Here is an 11,563-nt window from a genome sequence, read left to right as displayed (position 1 = left end):
TGTTAATGAACCAAGATGACGGGGCCCATGATGCGGATCATACATAGTGATTTGCATGATGGCCTGACTATGTACCATAATTTTACGGTTTGGTCATTTTACTATGAAGACAGGATATATATACAGTAAAATAACTGCAGCATCGTGAATAAGAAGAAACCTAGACTATACAATAAAGAAATTACGGCATATTACATCCACAGGGCATCAAAGTTCGCCACTATGATAATAAAGCACAAGATGACAGCAGATTCCATACACTGGGCATCAAAGATCGCCACCAGTGCAAATAAACACGCCGACAAAATAATATACAAAACCAACAACACTTAAATAGAGTTCAAGAAAGGTTAGCCCTGCTCGGGAGGTACGGCACAAAGAGTGGAGCAAGCTGATGAGACTATGCTTGTTTGACACTTATATCTTCCTCACTCTGAAATTTAAACAAGTAGACAGATGACAGGTTTTGCACATAGAAGTATCAGTGCTAACAATTCATCACATTTCTTGCTAATGAAAAAGTGACACAATTTAAAATACCATTAACACAATATGGTATTGTTCAGGTCAAGACATGGCAGGAAATGACATTGTGAAGGAGTTGGGAGCTTCACGACACCACTGGATTACAGATCAAGAACTCATAAGTATCAATGGTTAGTGTGCTGTCAATTTATCCCATTTCAGATTGGCAAATAAAGAGACGGTTTAAATAATATTAGAAAGATATGACATTGATCATAGTTAAGACATTGCAGAATATGACATTGTGATGTAGTGGGTAGGTTCACCACCCCACCGGATTACGGATCAAGCACAGAAGCATACATGAAGTGCAAAAGAATATCACTTGCTCTGTATAGTTTAATTTACATGGTATGAAGAAGGAACTTGGTTATACAACTGAAAACTTATATTGAGACGGACAAACTTTTGTTTATGAACTACATAATAAACTTTAAACATGTAATTCGATGCAAACACCAAAAATAAACAGCTGTTGCAGTCATGCCTAACCAAGTATACACAAGAAAGTTTGAAGGCTTGAGAAGGACAAACTTACATTATTGGTGAAGACAGGCTATATAAAGCCCTTGTCCATGCTGATGGGGGGGGCAATTCAAGAAGTTTACCACATAATCTTCTTCATAAGCATTGCCTTTATTCCACATTTTGTTAAGAGTAAATATAAATGTGATAATATAAGAAAAAATGGAGAATATTTAATATAAGATGAAGAATGATGCTACATAACCAAGTAGTTATAAATGTAAGTACAACGATATAGGCAGAAGGTACAACCAAGAGCAATGCAGAGCTACACTTCTTAAGTACCATCGGTGTTATCCAACCTTATGGTAAGAGTAAATATACATCTGATGTGTAGAAAATGGAGGGCAAAGGAAAATAAGCTGCAGAGTGATGGTACATGAACAACTACCTGTCAATATAAGTACACTGATAAAGGACAACAGGTAATTACAAGAACAATGCAGAGCTAAAAAAATTCATTGGCATTGGATATATTCTGCACTAATGGAACCATTCATACAGATCATATAATTTGGAGTGAACAATTGATCAGCAAGCTATCATGCATACTGCTGTCACATAATGAACCAGGTATGTATGCAAGTACAGTGATACAGGACAACATGTACTAACAAGAGCAAAGTAGTGGGCAACATATTTGCGATATCATGTCGTTCTTCTCAAACCGGACTTCTTCTTCGTGCAGATTTCCTGTAAAAAAGATCCATAATGCACATGCGGAAAAGTAGAAGTTCAAATTTTAATGTGATATCATAGACAATACCTCATCCTGGTAACGAGACTAGCGTTGTCAGATCCCCGATTCTAAGTCACACCGATCTAGAATGTAACACATCATATCACTTTGTGGCCTCACGCACGGTATCCCCACAGGTGCCACCTGGCCCGAGACCCTTTGCGCCTTTCGGCTCACGTATATGATAGTGTCGCTAGTATCCACATGACTAAGAACCTAGGCTGGACTAGTCGTGCACCAAAAGTGGCGCTAACTTATAGGGACATGCATACATGACCCGACAACGAACGTGTCAATCAACAACATATGAACCCAAGTCGTTGCAAGCTACATGGACTTAAAGGAACAACGCGTGACATTTCCCCAAAGGGATAGACACAGGGACGAAGAAGGATACATGCCGGCCAGGCTAAGTGTTCTGGAGGAGTAGCAAGCTACCAAGGCTAAGTGGAAGCACTAGGATACATTTCTAGTTAAGAGAGGCTACCAAGGATAAACAACTAGGTTGTGAGATCCCACATATACAAACCATTTCAAATCATACACACAATATGCTCGATATGTGCAAATACAACATGGAATCACATCAAAACTCAACAACTCAAGTACTTTATTTTAGAGGCTCCAGAGAGCCATACATATCATACATACAGATAGGGGTCACACGACCCAACAATCAAGTCATACAAGCGTACAAGCACAAGCGGAAGCAACTTGTATGAGTACAGACAACTAGAAAGCAAAAGTCTTTAGGAAGCCTATCTACAAGGGTCCTTCACATGTTAGGGTCACCACCAGGGCATCAAGCTACTCATCAACAACGAGGTCTAAATAAAACCCTTCAGAAGGAGCGACATTCTCTTGTGCAACAGTAATAAGCAAACATGAGTACAAAGGTACTCAGCAAGACTTACATCAGATCCTACGTACATGCACATTATCAACAAAGGGATAGTGGAGTTTATTGCAGCAAGCCAGCTTTGACTCTTGGCTAAATTATCCTACGACACAACAACTTGTAAATGTTCTGTGCACACGAGTCCACTACTCACCTCAACAATATAGTACCGCGGATCCTCTTCCGTCATCCATGACACTCACACTTGTCTTGAGGCTTTTAGTAGTTTCCATTTACTTGTCTATGAACTGTATAGGCAACCAAGTGGTCCTTTACCGCGGATGCGGCTATTCGAATAGATGATGTTAACCCTGAAGTGGTGTACTTCTTCACACACGCTTCCACCACTTATCGCCATTTACATGACATGTACTCGGCAACCTTCAAGCGAAATCCCAACAAGGGTGTCGGCCACGGCCTAACTAAACACTCAAGTCCCTAGTCCAGGTTTATCGCCTATCCAGGTTCCATCCGCAGGGAGTCCCGCCGAGGTTTCGACGTATGACCCCGAACAATCTGTGCAGTGTTCCCGAGACACCAAAGCGGCACCCGATACAACATGCCATGTACCTACCGCATCACACCCCACCCTGAGGGTCAGCGCTGCGCACGGCCTCCAGTATACTACAAACACCAGAAACTACTTGCAACTCCTATACAGAGGACAAGGGCGGTTAATAAGCCGAGAGGGTCAGTTAAGGATCCCAATGCATGGTATTAGCTGAACTTAAATCACACATACAAATCTCAGTTCTTAGGGACGGTTCCAATGAAACAACCCACCATGTACTCCTACGTGGCCTCTCATCGATACCTTTACCAAATTATGTTCAACAGTTCACTCTCATCACCTACATGATCATTTCACTCCAGTCCATCACCCAGATGAACCAGACCTGACACGACTCTAAGCATAGCAGGCATAGCAAGGTAGGAAACACAAACATGGCTCAATCAACTCCTACAAATGGTAATGGGTTTCATCTAGTTATTGTGGCAATGACAGGTCACGCAGAGGAAATGGGTTCAACTACCGCATCACACATCAGTTTGAACGTTGTTGTCTTAAATGGAGTAAATGAGAGCAAGAGCGAGAACCTGGGATTTTATCGATATGATCAAATGGTGGTTGCTTGCCTGGCAGATCGGTAGATGGGTATTGTCCTTCAGCTGGATATTCACGGTAATCCTCAGGAACACAACCTACTGCAGAGAATCGTATGGGTAACACAATCAATACACGACAATATGCAACAATATGATGCATGCATATGACAAGGCAAAATGGGTGTGTTGGGCTAATGCAACTACAACTAGATGGGTTTGAGCCATTTTGAACCAAAGGTTCAACCCCAAACTCATCTTATGAATTTAAATAGTGCTTTATCATGTTTTGATCTAAACAGCAGGGTTAAGTTGCTTTAACATGCATGAAACCAGTACATATGGATACATTTGATTTTTATGATCATTTTTCATATATAAATCTTTGCATTTGGTGTTACAGATTAATTTCTATGATTTTGAGAAGTTAGCACTATTTTCTGGAATTTCTTCAATAAGAATAAATCCAGAAAAAGCCATTACTACGTCAGCATTGCGTCAGCAGGTCAACAATGCGGTCCAGGTCAAACCTGACTAGTAGGACCCACTCGTCAGTGTGATAGTTAGTTAACTAACTAATTAAGGTTAGTTTATTTGCTAATATAGGTTTGACCAGGGGCGGGGCCCATAGTTCAATGACCCGGGGGGTCAAATCCCTGGTCAACTAGGTCAAATCACCGGCATTTAGCCGTCGGTGATGACCGAACACGGCGGAGGGTGCGGGTTTCGCACTTCGGCGACCAAAAGGGCGGCGGAGGTCACCTACGTGTAGCTCGGAGTGAGCTGCATCGAGTGGTGGTGGTGGTTGAGCTCAGGGTCGCCGGAAACAACACCAGCGACGAGCTTGGCAGCTGCGGGAGCTCGGGCGAGCTTGAAACCATTGCTACGGTGAGCATGGAGGCTCGGGGTTAACTCCTACAAGATCTACATGGTGCGGGGAGGCCAGTGGACAAGACGGCAAGGCTGTTGCGTGGCTGGAGCCACGTCGGTGGCGGCCTCAGGCTGCGGCGTGTGCATCTGGGCTCGGTGTGTTTGCTACAGCATGCGGTAGCAAGAACGGAGAGGAGGAGGAGAGGCAAAAGCTCACATCAGTCATAGCAAGCCAGGCAGCGAGGTCGAGGACGAGCTGGAGCAAGCGGGGCGGTGAAGTGGATATCCGGCAATGGCAAGGCAAAGCAAGGTCGGTGCGGTGGCTCCGGGGCGAACGAGCGATCGGGGCTCGATCTGCTCGACGAAGCGGATGGGGGCGGAACTTCTGGACACGGCGGGGCGACGAGGAGGCGACGGTGGCCGCGGTTAGGATGGCAGTGCGGTTGTGGCGGTGTCGACCATGGTGGGGGGCGAAGGAGAGGTGCAGGGGCGAATGGGGGTGTCGGCCAGGTCGAGGCGGCGACCAGGGGTCATCCACGCGGCGAAACAGCATGCTGGGTGAGCCAGGCAAGCTTGGAGGTGAGCTCGGGCGCGCCGGCGCTCACCTCTCTGCCTGCCTGGCGGGAGGAAGCGGCTGACTGGCATGGTCCAGCATAGTGCTAGGCCGCCAAGTGGGCTGCCAGGTGATTTTGGCTAGGTAAGCCTCTTTCCTTTTTATTTTCTGTTTTCTATTTCTTTCTGTAACTTTAGGCTTTCTTTAAAATACCAAAACAGACCCAAAATTCATGAAACTGCTCAAGGCTACTATTTGGATTATTTCCAATAGTAAACATTTTAGTTCATCAATATTTGGACATTTAAAATATTATATAGCATTTAAATGCCCAAATGCAAATAGAATATGATTTAATTCACTGACCTATGTTGTCCTAGAAAAATGTGGACCATTTTTGTCAGAGGTTCTAGATCGATGCAAAAATGATGAACCTTTTTGAAGGGCATTTCAGGTTCATTGAAAATGAATTTTAGTAACCCTAGTTGGATTAAGTGGTGCTGGGGGTTTCTGCCATCCCAAATTCATCTTTCTGGGAAAATGTAAACATGACACAATCACTCTAATGCATGCACTGACTAGGGTTGTGAAAAGTGCATAACAAGGGTTTTCCATTAAATGTCTTCTAAGCACAGGAGACTTCACCGGAAATTCGTTTATAGACTTGCCATCAAAGTGTGATTTCCTTAGGTAACACCGATACTGCTGCAATGCTTCCTTGAAAAGCGCAAGCAAGCTTTGGTCGTCATGACTATCCAGATTGACCCTCGTATACTTACAACAATGTAATGTAAATCATTGATGTGTTCAATCAGCAGAAAATAGGAAAATAATCACCATGAATAATAGCACTTACACGTAAGTGGGACATGAAGATGTGTAAACGGTTTTTGTCTTCACTATAATCTTCCCATGATGGGAATATATGCACGTAGTCCCTAACAACATTGAAAGCATTGTCTTTTGTCGGGGTACAAAAATAGGGGTTCTGTTTTGTACCCCTCTACTTGTGCACGGGCAGTCAGAGCCGCGCCCGCGGCCAAACTTAGTAGGGCAGAGGAGGGAAGCCAAGGCCAGCAGATAATCAAGGCAACGCCATGACCAGAAATGCAAAGAGCAAGAGGGCGAGGTGGACTCCCCCGGCAAGACCCTTTTCGGAGCAACTTGCCCAACGCCAGGAGAGCGCGCCACCCTTGAGCCCAAGGGGTCCAACGATATCAACCACATTGGAACCAAGGATCGGGAGCCGCCTCCATGGTGGCATGTATATCTTCATAAAGATCATAAACACACAAGATCAGATAAGGACCAGAAGACAACGATCCTCGGCAAGATCCTTGCCGAGGAAATCCATGAGACCTCCGGCAAGGTCCTTGCCGGGGACGACCGCGATGTCACGGCAAGACCCTTGCTAAGGATATTATCTGGGCCACGACCAGGCCCGCATCTGCCAAGACTCCACCGCCATTCCCATGCAGCTGCCAGCCTGGCTAGCCAGGTGAGCACCTGCGTGGCAACGTGCAGCCTCAGACCAACTCAGCAAGCACCTACGTGGTGGCATGCAGATCTTCGTGAAGACCCTGCCACCGCACCAGCTCAGCAGCCTGCCAGCCTACGTGGCATTGCACGCCTCGTTGTCCTAGACATGTGTCGAAGCAAGGCGAGGTGGTGACGGACAGGACGGGCCTCGTTACCATCCGCGATAAAGCAAGGGGACACCTAAGGAGCGCATTGAATGCGTTTCGTCCCGTAATGACAAGCGATAAGCTTGTACACTGTACACCTTTCCACCTCCTGTGTGCCACTGTGGCGTCCACTTTTTCCTATAAAAGGAGGCCCAAGGCATACTGGAGAGGGATTCGGCTTTTTGGACGACGCACGCACCATAGCTAGTTCAAGAACGCAAGAACACTCAAATATACACCAAAGCTGGACTAGGGTATTACGCATCCTTGCACCCCGAACCTGGGTAAACGATCTTTGTGCTGTCTCCTAGACCCGCTCTTTCCACAACCTCGCGCCCCTCGACCGTAGTAGGGATTCCGGTGATCCCATAGGTGTCGTTTCCACCGACATCTTTGGCGCGTCAGGTAGGGGGCGCAGCTGTGAAATTCCGGTCTAGCAGCTAGTCTAGCAGTTCTCCGTCGCCATGGCTCCCAAGAGGAAGATGATGACGGTGATCGGTTCATCCGGAGCCGGACTACCCGTACCAGTTCTGGCAGGTAGCGGGGCGGTCGCGGACAGAACCCGGGGTGCGGCCTGCGAACACCCACATCGCTCTAGCAGTCAAAGCCTGGCGAGCGTCATTGTTCGTGCGCAAGACGACGGGCCGTACGCCGCAAAATCCAAAGACGAAGTTGGGCCCCCCGCAGGCGGCGCGGGCCCTCCAAGGGCGGCGTCGTGCCACCTACTGGCGGTGCGGCAAACTCCAAGACACCTATGCTGGCGCCCATGACGCGCTCTTCCCATGTTGTGCGTGATGAGCAGCGTCACCACGCTGGTGATCCTGGGCACTGCCATGGGACGAGTCTTGCACATCCTTCGCAGGACGGAGGAGGCCAACATGCATGCCGAGGTGCTGGCGAAAATGGCGTACAACCGCAAGGCCGTGGTAGAGCTCCTTCTAACGTGGTTAGCAGTCAGAGCGCGTCACGGTCCATGCAGCTTTCGCCACCGCCCACGCCAACAGAATCTTTGGCGCCCGCGCAACTGCTCCTCGACTTTCCTCCTACTGCGGAGAAGCTCGACGAGTGGAGAGCCACCATCCGGAGCCTCGTCGGTATCACCAACAAAGATGAGCTGCGACCATTGGGGCCTATAGGCTGACGCTCCATCGAGCCACCGCATGCCAGTGGTGGAAGTGCCAGAGGTGATGCAGCCACGGTGCACTCTCCTCCCCCATGCCAGTTACCTTGGGTGTCGATCCGTTGTGATGACTCTTGTGATTACATTTCGATAGCGTTGTCCGATCCATGGACCCACAGCGATCATCGCCAAGTTCTTCGGGAGCAAGCCCTTGAAGACACTCGAACCACCATCGAACACCGACATGATGCGCGGCTATGGTGGCCTACCCTATGATGTGGGTTACCCAGCCTTTACCCATGAGCTGCGGCAGTTCCAGTGGCCCTCCCACCGCACGTTCAAGCCCGACGTTGGTGAGAAGTACAACGACAAGACTCACCCGTCAGAGTCCCTCAGCATCTACACCATCGCGATGCAAGCTACTGGAGCCCGTGACGACAAGGTGCTTGCCAATTACTTCCTGTTGGCACTTAAGCCCAATGTCATGTCATGGTTGATGCACTTGCCGGCGGATTCCATTTCTTCTTGGTCGGATCTGTGCCATGAGTTCGTTGGCGCGTTCACTGGAGGCCATCAGGCTCATGGCCAGGCAAGCGATTTGCATATCATCCCCAAGAAGGAAGGTGAAAGCCTGCGCAGGTACATACAGAGGTTCAGCCGGGTGCAGTACAACATCCCAGACGTTCACCCCGCTGCCGTGATCAGTGCATTCCATCAGAATGTGCACAACCGTAAGATGCGTGAAGAGCTGGCGATGAACAAGGTCAAAGATGTGGCCGAACTTTATATTATGGCCGATAGGTGCGCTCGAGCTGAAGAGGGGATGAAGTACCCCGGCGAGGATGCTGGTGTGGAAACCGACTCCACAGACGAAGGCACCACTGCCCCGACGAAGAAGGGCCAGCGCCGCAACAGAAAGCACAAGGTAGAGGTCGTGCTTGCCGTAAAGTGATCCGACAATGCCGCCGCCGCCAAGAAGGCAAACGCAAGCGAGCCCGGCAAAGAAGTTGCTGGGTGCGCCGCTTGCCGGGCCTTGATGGCTGCCGACAAGACAGGAAGCTACGCCAAGCAGTACTGGAAGATCCATCGCACCAAGGGCCACGACCTCCAGAACTGCCGACAAGTTGAGCTGCTTGTTGAGAAGCAAAAAGCTGAGTATGTGAGGCGGGACAGGGAGAAGGATCAAGACGGTGCCGAAGGATCCGTCAAGAAGCGTGGCGGCCAGGGAGGCCGCCGCGGCAAGAATAATTAGCCAGAGAGGCTTGCCGGGGCCGCGACAAGAAGCACAAAGACGATGATCACAACGAGGACAACGAGTCCGGCGACCATGAGTTTCAGAAAGCTACGGAGGCCATGTGCGTCGATGGTGGCGCCTCACTGCATACCTCTCACCGCCAGCTCAAGTAGTGGATGCGTGAGCTCACAGCGGGGATCCATCATTCGACGCACAGAAGCCACTGAAGTGGTCCAGCACGCCTATCATCTTTGACACCGAGGACCACCCTGATCGCACGACTGCGGTCGGGTGTTTTCCATTGTTGGTTTCACCAACAGTACGCAACCTCAACGTGACGAAGATGCTAGTTGACGGTGGGGCCAGCCTGAACTTGATCTTGCACGTTGTGATCAAAAGGCTGCAGATTCCTTATGGAGACCTCGAAGAGACAGGCACGTTTCAAGGGGCAACCCAGGAAGAAGCCAGCTGAAGGGTAAGGTCACGCTGCCCATGACGTTTGGAGGCGAGTTGAACTACAAGACGGAGAGGATTATCTTCGATGTAGCTGAGATCCCCTTGACTTATAATGGGATCCTCGGCTGCCTGGCACTAGCCAAGTTCCTGGCGGCGTCACATTACGCCTACAACATGCTGAAGATGCATGGTCCGATGACCATCATCACCATCCCCTCCGACAAGAAGGATGCGGTAATCTGCACTAACCAACTCTACCGGGAAGGAGTTGCAGTGACTGTTGCCAAGGCACTTGCTCCCGCCGCCGAAGCCCCGGGGGGGAAAAGACCGGCGAAACCTCTCGCACCCACTCCTTTTTTCTCGAATATGCACGAGTGTGCATATCATATATTAAAGAAGGAAAGGCATAGAAATCCTTGACCAGTCATTTACAAAGGTGTGAACCTTCCACCAGTATCTACAACTCCACCTCACGCACGTTAACGCATGTTAACTAGGCTACTACTTCCAACTCATCCACCTAGCTAAGCCTGCAAACACAGCCTCTACATTACCTTTGAAGAGCCCTGCCATCCACTAGCTCCTACCCTCTTTCTCAATTCTCTTTATAAGTTGACCAGCTGATGGCGAAGCACCATCGAACACAATTGCGTTCTTATGCTTCCACAACTCCCACAGCGTGAGAAGCAGTATAGCGTGCAGATCCTTCCTTGCCACATTAGCAGCCGCTTGCTTGCCACAAACCCATGCCTTGAGAGCATCCTGCATCGATGGTGCCCACTCTGGCTTTCCCAGTGCCGTACAAATCACCACCCAAATTTCTCGAGCAAAGACGCATGTTAGCAACACATGATCAATTGTTTCCTCCTCTTGGTCACACAGAGGGCATTTGTCCTGATGCGGCAGCCCCCTCCTAACAAGTCGGTCCGACGTCCAACATCTGTTTCGCAGTGCCAGCCACGTGAAGAATTTGCATTGTGATGGGGCTCGCGATTTCCATGTTAACTCCACGGAGGGAATGACCTCCCTTCCCCAGAACTTCCCCGCGTACGCAGATCTCACAGAGAACTACCCCGTCGTCTCCCAAGACCAAACTATCCTGTCCGAGACATTCTCCACTGGTTCCCAAGCCTGAACCGTCTGCCATAGCTGTAGGAACTGTTGCAGTGCCACCATAGTTATGTTAGGACCGAAGCAAGCTGCCCAGGACCCGTCCATTCCCACCAAGCCAAGCATGCATGTGTGCCTGATCCGGCGTGGCACCATGTCATATACCGCCGGTGCAAGCTCCTGAATCCTCATTCCGCCTAGCCATCGTTCTTCCCAAAATAAGGTATTAAGCCCGTTGCTTGCCCTGCACCTAGTAGCCGCTTGAAAGATTTGCATCGCCTCAGATGGAACTTTGATTTTGAATTCACTCCAGGGTCTACTCCTATCCGTCCTCTCCAACCATGGCCATTTGGCATGCATGGGCATGTTCATCCACCTCAAGTTGGGCACACCTAGCCCTGCTGCCCATTTTGGGGTACAAACGGTCTCCCATGCGACCGCACAGTTTCCCCCATTAGCCTCCACTCTCCGGCACCATAGAAATCCTCGACAAATCTTGTTCATGGTCATCAGGGTTTTGGTAGGAAGGTTAAAGCCATCATCGCATGGATGGGCATTGCACACATGACCGAAAGCACCAAAGTGAGCCTACCACTCTTTGGCATGAGAGCCGCCTTCCACCTTGGCAAATAGTTTGCCATCTGATCCACCAGGTACTGAAGCTGAGCCGCTGATTGTTTCCTTAGAGACAGGGGCAACCCAAGATATTTCACAGGGAAAGATCCAACCGGACTATCCAGCTGC

The sequence above is a fragment of the Triticum dicoccoides genome, chromosome 4B (assembly GCF_002162155.2).
Source record: "Triticum dicoccoides isolate Atlit2015 ecotype Zavitan chromosome 4B, WEW_v2.0, whole genome shotgun sequence".
NCBI classification, from domain to species: domain Eukaryota; kingdom Viridiplantae; phylum Streptophyta; class Magnoliopsida; order Poales; family Poaceae; genus Triticum; species Triticum dicoccoides.
This window is presented reverse-complemented; position numbering follows the sequence as displayed.